The sequence below is a fragment of the Mandrillus leucophaeus genome, unplaced genomic scaffold (assembly GCF_000951045.1).
Source record: "Mandrillus leucophaeus isolate KB7577 unplaced genomic scaffold, Mleu.le_1.0 Scaffold514, whole genome shotgun sequence".
Classification (NCBI taxonomy): domain Eukaryota; kingdom Metazoa; phylum Chordata; class Mammalia; order Primates; family Cercopithecidae; genus Mandrillus; species Mandrillus leucophaeus.
In genome coordinates, this window is record NW_012105520.1 from 1402155 (window position 1) to 1413609 (window position 11455).

At 41.3% G+C, this 11455-nt stretch overlaps 1 protein-coding gene across 2 annotated transcripts in view; it reads right to left on the reverse strand.

Annotated features, from left to right (window-relative positions):
* PDE8A (phosphodiesterase 8A) overlaps positions 1 to 11449 on the reverse strand; it is a 157700-nt gene extending 146251 nt beyond the window's left edge. For both annotated transcript variants that reach the window (XM_011996452.1, XM_011996451.1), the window contains exon 1: positions 11375 to 11449. The gene's annotated coding sequence lies outside the window, so the exon portion shown is untranslated. The remainder of the gene's footprint in view (positions 1 to 11374) is intronic.
* Positions 11450 to 11455: the final 6 nt, after the last annotated feature.

Sequence of the window (11455 nt, forward strand, 5' to 3'; positions counted from 1 at the left end):
CCTGGGTTCACGCCATTCTCCTGCCTCAGCCTCCCAAGTAGCTGGGACTACAGGCACCTGCCACCACACCCGGCTAATTTTTTGTATTTTTAGAAGAGACAGGGTTTCACCGTGTTATCCAGGATGGTCTCGATCTGCTGACCTTGTGATCCGCCTGTTATCCAGGATGGTCTCAATCTGCTGACCTTGTGATCCGCCTGCCTCGGCATCCCAAAGTGCTGGAATTACAGGCATGAGCCACCACACCCGGCCGATCCTTGTTCTTTTCTGTATGTTTCAAGTTTTCTACAACGAATATGACTTTTACAATCAGGAAAAGTAGAAGTTTTTTTTTATAAGATGAACTCAGAACCAAAAGACAAGAAAGGTTTTTTTAAACAACTCCCTAACTTCACTTCCCTCTGACTTCTCCCCTATGCTATTACAGTGAACCTGTTTCTGTTAAGTGGTCAGTACAAACTTGAACAAGTCATTCAATCTCTAAATTTCTGCTTCTTTAGGCCTTAAACGGGGAAAATAAAATCCCTCCTTTCCACCTCCCCATGGTTTAGGGAACATCAAATGAGATGAGGTACAAAAATAGCATTTGGTAAACCATAAAGCACTATACAAATTGTGGCATGTTATCACAGTCCTTCTAAGCTGGTAAACCCCAACCTCTGAGTCACCCTCCACTCTCCGCCCCTTCACTCACCAAATCCAATCTGTCACTAGTCAGTTTTTCCTTCCCTCATTCCCTCCTCTTCCAAACCACTGCACTAAGTTAGTCACACCTGGTCATACCTTGTGCCTGAACCACTGCAATAGGTCGTGGATACTGCCCCACCTCTAGCTTTCCCTCACCCCACTTATTGCAATTTTTGCCTGAAACCTAATCTTCATGAAATATGTTTATCCTTTGACTACCCTGCTGAAAATGAAATGCCTTGAGAGTTCTCTAATGTTTATAGGATGGACTTCAAACTCCTCAACCTGGCTTTTAGACCTCCCCTCCTATCCCTGGTCAGCCTCCTCATAATTGGAACATGCACCCAACCCCCGTACCCTTCCTTCCCCTTATCCAGAGATATATTTTCCACTTATCCACATCCTCCCAGTCTTTTAAGCCCAGGTCAAACCTCTCCCTCCTTTCCTCTTTCTGTACCTTATGACCAATCCAGACCAAGCTCCTGCCTCCACAATCCATCCCCCAAGGTGCCATCATCACTTCCAGGTCAGAGACCCACCCCACCTTTCCAGAAAGGACTAATTGTTCCCCGAGAGCAGGGCCTGTTATCCTCTTACAGCCTCTATATTAGGCACTCAAATTAACATGTTAAACATTTAAGTACTTAAAATAAACTTTATTTGCCTGAACTGATTTTATGGTAACTTTTAACACCTATGTGTGTATTACTATATATTGTTTAGCTTTTCTTTGTTAGAGATGGGGTCTTGCTATGTTGTCCAGGCTGATCTCAAACTCTTGGCCTCAAGTAATCCTCCTGCCTCGGCCTCCCAAAGTGCTGGGATTACAGGTGTGAGCCACCACTCCCAGCCTATCAATCTTTAAATAAAAAGAATCATACCTTATAAATTTGTTGATGGCTTCTTCTCTCCACATTAAGTTTTTGAGATTTATGAAAGTTAATATCTGCAGCTGTAATCCATTCATTTTTCACAGCTGTGAAGTATTCTTTTCTTTGAACATACCACAACTTGTTTATTCATTATGTTGTTAATGGACATTTGGGTTTTACAGGAAAGTTTGCAATTAAAAGTAATGCTGCTCTGAAAATTCTCATACATGTTTCCAGTAAAGATACGTAAGAGTTTCTAGGAGAGAAGCTGCTATGTCACAGGGTCACCTGTTCAACTCTACCTGGCAATGGCAATGGGTTTCCCTAGTAGTTGAACTAATTTACACCTCTACCTAACGTTGAACAGTTCCTCAAAATACTGCCAATCTGATGAGTATAAAATGTTATTTCACTGTGGGTTTAATTTGCATTTCCCCAATGAGGTCGAAAATCTTTTCATATGTTATTAGCTATTTGGTTTCCTCTTAGTGCTGTGCCTGTTCCAACCTTTTCCAATTTTTCAACTGGGCTGTTGTTTTCTTATTATTTTTAGGACCTCTCTGAGTACTAATCCTTTATTGGTACTATGCATTGCAAATGTCTTCTTCCAGTCTGCAGCTTTCCTTTTCACTCTTTTGATGAGAAGGTATTTATTTTAACGTAGTTGGATTTATCAACCATCTCCTTTATGGAAATACCTTGTGTAACTTGCTTAATCAGTCCTTCCCTACCCAGAGATCATGATGATATTTATATTTCCTTTTAATAAAAAAGTATTAAAATAAAAACTTTAAAAAGACAATAATACAGCAAATGAACAATAAGCACATGAAAAAAGTACTCAAAATCATCAACCATCAAGGAAATACAAATCAAAACCACAATGAGATATCACTACACACCCACCAGAATGGCTACAATTAAAATACTGATTAACACCAAATGATGGGAAGGATGTAGAGCAACTGAACTTTTATTATACATTGTTGGCATGAGTGTAATATTGAATAACTATTTTGGGAAAAAGTCAAGCAGTTTCTTAAAAACCTACACATATACCTATCCTATGACCCAGCAATTTCACTTCATGGTATTTAACCAAGAGGAATGAAAGCATATGTCCACAAAATAACATATGCTAGAATATTCAGAGTAGCTTTAGTTATAATAGCCAAAAACTAGAAACGGCCCTAGTATCCATCAACAAAAGAATGAATAAGTGAACTGTGCTTTATTCACGTAACAGACTAATTAGAAAAAAGAACAAACTACTGACTCGTGCAGCATAGAAGAATCTCAAAAACATTATGCTGAGTGAAATAAGCCTTATAAAAAAAAGAATAATCTAGACTGTAAGGTTCTATTTACATGAAATCTAGAACAGGCAAAAATAATTTATAATGGAAAAAATTCAGAACAGTGGTTGCTGGTGGCTGGGGGTAAGAACGGAGAAGGAGCACAATAGAACTTTTGGGGGTGATTATAATATTGTGTAATTCTCTATCTTGATAGAGATTTGTAGTACACAGGCATATACATTTGTCATATCTCACGAATGGTACACATAAAATTTACACATTTTACTTTATGGCATTTCACACTTAAAGAAGTAAACTTTGAATTTATTTAATTTTGAATTAATTTTTTCTTTTGAGATGAGGTCTTGCTATACTGCCCAGGCTGGTCTCGAACACCTGGGCTCGAGCAATCCTTCTGCCTCAGCTCCTGAGTAGATGGGACTACAGGTGTGTGCTACCATGCCCAAAATTCAAATTTTGAGCTCTAGTACTTGATATACATACTGAAATATTTAGGGGTTGAGTATACTGATGGGTGGAACTTACTTTGAAATGAATCCAAAAATAAAACGGGTTGATGGATGGATAAAAGAGGACAGATATAAGACAAACATAGAAAAGTGTTAACTGCAGAATCCAGATGGCAGGCATATGAGTGCATAATTCTCTCAACTTTGCTCTATGAAAATTTTCACAAAATATTGGAGAAAAACAAAACTATATTAAAAATGAGAGCTGCATTAAAAAACAGATATATTTGAACCAAGTTCACCTTTAAGAAAGGATCTCATAAGAAAATGGTCAATCCTTACGTGTGACAGTGCCTTGGAGTTTACAAAACACTTTCACGCAGATTATTTTTAGTTATCCTCACCAGAACCCAGGTGTTCTAGCTTCCTTCCGTATTTGAGAAAACTCAGGATCAGGAGCTGCCAAATATCACATGGCCAAAGTCTGATGGAGCTGGACCCAAAACACACATCTTCTGGCTCCTCCTCCTATAGTCTTTTAACACTAGGGAGCTGCCATCAGCACCAAACCTCTGCAGACAACCTGGGAACTGCTAATGTGCCACTAGCTCTTTGGGTTATCCTATAAGGAGAGTAAGAGGAAGTAAAGCAGCTCCTGTACTCACTAATAGGACATGAAAGAGAGACGGCAGGCAGCGAAAGAGGATGAACAGCAAAGGTGTATTTCCAACCAATACAGAATAAAAGCACCGGCAAAGTCCTTCATCCCAAATTACTTGAGGTCACCCTCAAAGTTCTGGGAAATCTGCAACATCCTTCCTGTCTGTGTGGATGGGCAAACTACATATGGTGCCTGTAGCTAAGACATGCAATACAAACTTGTCAAAACAGCTCTCTGACGTGATACTCTACCACTCTTTACCAAACAGAGCAGAACAAAAGTAGAACAGAAGGAGGGGACCCAGGAACATTGCTCAACCCTAACTCAGCCAAAATTAGAGGTAAAAGCTTTACTAATCACCCCACAGATTAATCACTGGCTTAAGGGTATTTTAGCTTTCTGTTAAAACACAGAACACACCCCAACAACTTTTGTTAAATCTAAACAAGGTGAGATAGACTCGTGGAACATGAATAAAAGCCCTTTCAGCCTTAGAGACTGGTGTACTTATCCAAATATTTACCGAGTGTGCCAAGCACTTTGGGAACTATAATGAAACCAGGACACAGTACTTGCCCTCAAGCAGCCTATAATCTAGCAGAAGGCTGAAGACAGAAATCCTAGGCTCATAGGGATACAGGAGCAGGTCCCAAGAGCAGAGAAAAGAGTGCAAGCCAGTTAAGGGCTCAAGGAAGCTTTCAGCTGGGCCCTGAATAACTCCTGGGAAGATAGGCGCCTGCAGCACTGGTGGGGGAACAGCACTCTAGGCAAAGGGCAATGGAAAGAACCAGCTCCTGGAGAACTCTTGGTAAGGCAGGCTGCCTGAAACCTGAGCAGGAGAAAGAGGAAAGGAAAAAAAACTCCCAAGGGATGCCCTCCCAACTCATTTCAGACAGCAGAGGGCAGATCGGAGGGCATCACAAAATATCTGGCTTCAGGAGTTAACTGGGACAGGGCTGAAGATGACTTCAACTTCCTCAAACTCAGGAACCTAAGGTAGGGCTGTAACCAACTTCCTCAGTAAGTCGAAACTTAACAAAATCCTGATAATGCAGATTCAAGATGCCTGCTTAAAACCCAGTTGACCTGTGAAATTTGCAGCTTAGCAGAAGACGAAAGAATGGGAAATGTAATGAACATAGCTAGTTAACAGAGAGTAACAACCTAGCAGGTGAGAGCCAGGACCAGTGGATTTGAATCCCAGCTTAAATGTATGACCCTGGGCAAGTTTCTAACCTCTGGTGTCTTATCTGCTAAAGGGAAATTATACCTGCCACCTCACAGGGTTGAAAGGATTAAATGAGATAATATCTTTAAAGCATCTAACATGGTGCTTGCAACACAGAGGGCATCCAAGAAATGGTGGTTATTACTAATATGAATAGTTTGCACTCTAAGAACTGCAGAATCCATCACCTCCTACTGCCTCAGTGTACTGAGAAACCAGGATGAAGCCACTGAGCTTGGGTAAGACTGAGGGATTACTCATGTCCTAAGTACTTCTCCCTCTGTTCTTTTTTTTCTTTTAAATTTTTTAAACTATTCTGTCCTTTAAGGTTATTCTGAGATGTCTGCCTCACCCTGTGTCCTCACATCATGAACCTTCTATTTAAGAAGCAATCCAAGGCCGGGTGCGATGGCTTACGCCTATAATCCCAGCAGTTTGGGAGGCTGAGGCAGGCAGACCACCTGAGGTCAGGAGTTCAAGACCAGCCTGACCAATATGGGGAGAAACCCCATCTCACTAAAAATACAAAAAAAAAAAAAAAAAAATTAGCCCGGCATGGTGGTACAAGCCTGTAATCCTAGCTACTTGGGAGGCCAAGGCATGAGAATTGCTTCAACCTGGGAGGCGGAGGTTGCGGTCAGCTGAGATCGCACCACTACACTCCAGCCTGGGCAACAAGAGTAAAAAACTCTGTTTAAAAAAAAAAAAGGAACCAATCCAAATGAGCAAGCTATCCAAGGGAAAACCAGAGTCATAAGAGACTTCACAGGAAACATTTGTGCCAGAAGGGACCACAGACCCTATCTAAACCTTGCCTCAGCAATGTGAGGGTCAAAGCTGGTCAGGGACAGGTTTAAGGTGACAGAATTGTGACAATGTCTATCTTAAGAATCACACTTAAAGTTATAGTGGCAATGACAGTAAGTACTAAAAAAAATGACATAAATGCAAAGTATTTTATGTATGTAAAAGGAATTCAAGAAAATGAATACAGAAATATCTTTCTATATACTGAGAGGCACAAGAACACAATGATGAGGGAACTCACAACCCCTGAGCTCTGGAGATAAACTGTAGTCACTTATGGCAGCAGAAAGTTTGGTCTCATTTTTCTCAACTACACCTTCAAAGGGAAACTTCCAGTAATTCCACATAATCTAGCAAGGGTCAAAGACCCCTAGTGGAGGAAAAAAATCAGCCAGGTCACACACAAAGAGAAAATTGCTTTAGTTTTGCCAAATATAAAATTTGGGGTAATCAGTCGGGCACAGTAACCCACACCTGTAATCCCAGCACTTTGGCAGGCTGAGGCTGGGGGAATCACATGAGCCCAGGAGTGTGAGCCTAGCCTGGGTAGCGTAGCAAGATCCCATCTCAACAAAAAAAAAGTTTAAAAAACTGGCCATGCATGGTGCACACCTGTAGTCCCAGTTATTTGGGAGGCTGAGGTGGGGGGATCACTTGAGTCCAGGAGGTCAAGACTGCAGTGAGCCAAGGTTGTGCCACTGCACGCCAGCCTGGGTAACAAAGCAAGACTCTGTCTTAAAAAAAAAAAAAAAAAAAAAAAAAAAAAATTTGACAAACCCACTTTGACGGAAATTTTTTTTTTTTTTTTTTTTGAGACGGAGTCTCGCTCTGTCGCTGGGGCTGGAGTGCAGTGGCCGGATCTCAGCTCACTGCAAGCTCCGCCTCCCGGGTTTACGCCATTCTCCTGCCTCAGCCTCCCGAGTAGCTGGGGATCACAGGCGCCCGCCAACTCACCCGGCTAGTTTTTCGTATTTTTTAGTAGAGATGGGGTTTCACCGTGTTAGCCAGGATGGTCTCGATCTCCTGACCTCGTGATCCACCCGTCTCGGCCTCCCAAAGTGCTGGGATTACAGGCTTGAGCCACCGCGCCCGGCCGACTAATCCACTTTGTAAACTAGGAGCAGGCAATAAATTTTATTCCATTGCTTAGTAACATTTAGAAATCACTAAACTTTAGTTGACTAAGATGGCAAGAGTGGCCAGTTTCATGCAGGAAGGTGGACCAGCAGAAAAAAGCAAGGAGGAAGATGGAAGTGGGAGGGGAGGTGATGAAAAGTAAGAGAAAAGAGGATGGAGGAAGCGAATGACAGAAGCAAAGGGAAACAGAAATGGACCAACTGGAGAATGTCTGAGATTCTGAGTGAGTGCTGATAGCAGTAACACCTGATTAGCGGTTGGCATGCAGCTGTACTATTATCTAACACCTTAGCTGCACTAATCCTTACATCTTTTATTTATTTATTTTCGAGACAAGGTTTCTGTCTGTTGCCCAGGCTGGAGGGCAGTGATGTGACCTCGGCTCACAGCAGCCTTGAACTTCTTAGCTCAGGTGATCCTCCCGCCTCAGCCTCCCAAGTATCTGGGACTAAAGGTATGCAGTGCCATGCCCAGGTAATTTTTTTTTATTTTTTGGTAGAGATGGAGTCTTGAGATGTGTCCAGGCTGGTCTCAAACTCCTGGACTCTAGCAATCCTTCTGCCTTGGCCTCCCAAAGTGCTGGGACTATAACCATGAGCCACTGCATCCAGCCTCTTTAATTTTTCTTTATAGGGGAATCTCTGCTGAACAGGGTAGAAATATATTATTGCCTCGTACAGTGCTCTGAAGAGCAATAACCAGAGATTTCCACAAAACCAAATCCAAACTTTATAGCCTCTACTCTAGTTAAAATTGGCTTCTATTTCTACTTACCTGGCCTGGGTGGATTTTCAACTTCTACAGTCTGGTTCACAAAATTATCTAATTCATATGTTTATGGAAGGCCTACTGTGTGCCAGGCCTGGGGGATATAGCAGTGAACAAAACAAACATGATTGCCATCTCACAGAGTTGATTACTGGGGGTGCGGGGAGCATCAATCATTAGCAGTGCAGTGGGTGTTTGCAAAAAGGAAGGTGGGGGGAGAGCATAGGGTCTCTAACACTACATGCAAATCTTTCAAGGGCAACTCAAGTCCTGGCTAGGGAAAGAGGAAATGGGGTAAATCCAAAGACTGGCAAGAAAATACTAAAATGTTACAATTAAGGTTCACACTGATTAAAAATAAACAAAACTCTTAAGTGTTCACAAACTTAACACAGCATTCACTATCTATAACCACATAAACTTAAACTCCTGAAACAAATAAACATCTAGAGGGTATTTTTAGTAATACTTAAATAAGTTCATACAGACAACACAGCCTAATATATTACAAAATCTAAAGTACCTTTGGAATCATTAAGAAGCAAATTACATTCGTTGAGTTTTACTGTTAAGTATATTTCTTGTACTTTGAATATTGGTATCTCACAAAAAAAATCAGGTCTTAACATGTGGCCTGCCTGACATATACCTCAAGAAAAGGGCTCCATAATCAACTAGTTTAGGAAATGCTGCACACTCTAAAAACCACTTGGAGACTCACAGATTACTTTCACAAATTAGGTTCTCTGACAAGTCCTACATAAAAGAACTCTGCTGAACTTAGTCTGAGCCAGTATAGGCCGCATATCTCTTGTCCCAAATGCTTGAGACCAGATGTGTTTTGGATTTCGGATTTTTTTTTTTTTTATCTGCATTATATTTACCAGTTCACAGCATCCCTAACCTGAAAATTCAAACTCCGAAATGCTCCAATGAGCACTTCCTTTGAGCATCATGTCAGCACTCAAAACAGACTTTGGAACATTTCTTATTTTCTGATTAGGGATATTCAACCTGTACTTCCCAAAAACTTACTAGACGATGGAACTCTTTTCTCATACTTACTAGTTCACATATTGCTCCATGGAACACATGCAGGATACACTTTAACGCAGGGTACATACTGCTTAACCTGAAAATGCAATTAGTTATCAATCTCCCACCTACACTGATAAACGGGTATTTACTAAATACTGTAGGACTATAAAAGCATCCCCCAATGAATTTCTTGTTGAAATTCACTTAGATATGCTGACTTACTGTTTTAAAAAGAAATTTTGTAATGAATTAAATTGCATCTTGAGATGTTAATATAAAGAAATTAATTTTGATTTAATTTTGCTAAATTGCTAGCAGTTTACTTTCTCTAAACATGAATTTCCAGAGTATAGTTAATATCTTAATTTAAAAAGATGCATTCTCATAAAGAAAAAATATTAGACTAGAAAAAATGCTGACATTTACCTCTGCTCTACTATCCGACATGCCTAAATGCAAATATCTGTAAATGAGGTATCGACATGTACAGTTCATGAATAACAAGTACGGGCCTATTATTTCTGTGGTTGTGGTGTTATAATTCATAATCTGACTCCTGCTCTGGAAATACTATTATTCTGAAGTCTATATAGGAGGCTTTATGAAATCAAATTCCAATGACTGAAAATGTTTCATCATTCAGTAAACAATTTTTAAAGAAGTCAGTAAACACTTATTTAGTACCTACTATGTGTATGCCACTGGGTTAGGCACTTCAAGGATGAAAGTATTTTCTGGGCCCCCAACACAAGACAATAGTCTACCAATAGGGAAGAATGGTTGAAGTAAGCACTTACAAACTCAGGGACCTAAAGGCACTGCGATAGCACTAAAGCAAGCTGCTGCTGCACTAGGGAGGCTTACAAGATACCTAGGTGAATTTTAGGACACCCAGCCCACCACAAAAAAAAAGCCTGTAAGACACAAGGGCCTCTTACTAAAAGGGCTACTTTGGTAATCTGAAAGTATCACATTAGTCTGCAAAATAACCAATGTTAGATTTGGACTGAAAACTTGAAAGCTGTTAAAGTTTCCATATGCACCTGTGTAACGCTTTTTTAAAGCCAGTTAGGTAGGCTTAACACATAGCTTAACACTGATATTAAGAGCACCTTGAGTTAATAAGTCTAAACCATCAGAGGTTTCTTTAAAGAATCTATAGGAGAAGGAATTCAATTTCTGATAATCAGAACAAAGTTGAATTTTCACTTAGGGTATGGGAATGGTGGGGAAATCACTTCAACTATATTATGCAACACTGAAAAAGACTTTCCTCTTTCATACAGAAAAAGTATCATGACGACTGTTAGAAATGTAAGACAAAGTACATCAAACTATATCCCTCAAACTTGGGATGTTCAGCAGTTCTCAGCAAGCAAGGAAAATCAAACAAATTTTGCAAATTACTCTTTCAAAAACTGGTCGTGATGAGAGGGATGACAGCCAACAATCTGCAGCCATTCACGAATTTTTTGTTGTCGTTGTTGTTTTTTACTGGTTTAACAAAACATAAACCAACGCATGAGTTCCAACTTTAAATTCTGAAATGAGAGAACGGGAAAGCTGCTGCTGTGTGCCTTCATGATCACATTTTTCTTTTTCTTTTGTATCTTTCCTTTAGAAAACCTTAACAAAGACTAAGCCCAGAAACTTTGACAAAACATAAGCCAAGGCAACATGCGCTGGAGAAGACACGCAACGTAAAAAAACAACCTCAAACAGTCACAACATGTCCCAGTAAGTCTGCTTAATAAAAGATTAACTTTGTTCTGCTGAATGCTTCAAAAATCGCGTTTCACAGTATTTTCTAATTACATATGCTTTAAATACAGTATGTATGCTAATAAACGTGGACCTCAAATACATGTGCAATGAAGCAAAGCTGATGTTCCAGATTACATTCTAATAGTCCGGAAGAAAATGGTAAACTGCAACTGCATGTGCAAAGCTGAGAGGCAAAAGAATGGTGAGGCCAGTCGCCCTTCCCTTTGTACCACAGGAAAAGAACAAAGTTCACACTGATTTAACATTGCAGGGGCGCGCCAGAATGTCCTGGGGGTTTCCCTCCAACACCAGTTCTTGGAGAGGAAATTGATGCAAGCGCTTCAGTCAAGTTCACAGTGGGCCCTGCCGCTCCGGGAGTCGGATGTGTCCAAGCAACCGACGCCGCAACACAGGCGACGTCCTAATCGCAACCCTAGGAAATCAGGGTCGCGGCACCTGGGTCAGTCCTTCTCTGAACGCTGCCCCGGCAAGGCGGGCGACTGGCGTCAATCAGAACCAACCAAAGCGGGGCAAGAGGGCACCGAGGTCCGGGGGAGGGGGACCCCGCCCGGCCCCTGAGGGAAAGTTACTGACTGGCCGGGCCCGAGTTTCCCGGCGGCCCCAGAGTGCCCGGCGCCCCTTACCTTCTTGCCGCTGCCGTCGCGAGGCTCCAACTCCAAGAGGCCGGCGCCGCGAGTCCGGGACAAGGCGGCCGTCTTCTGGCC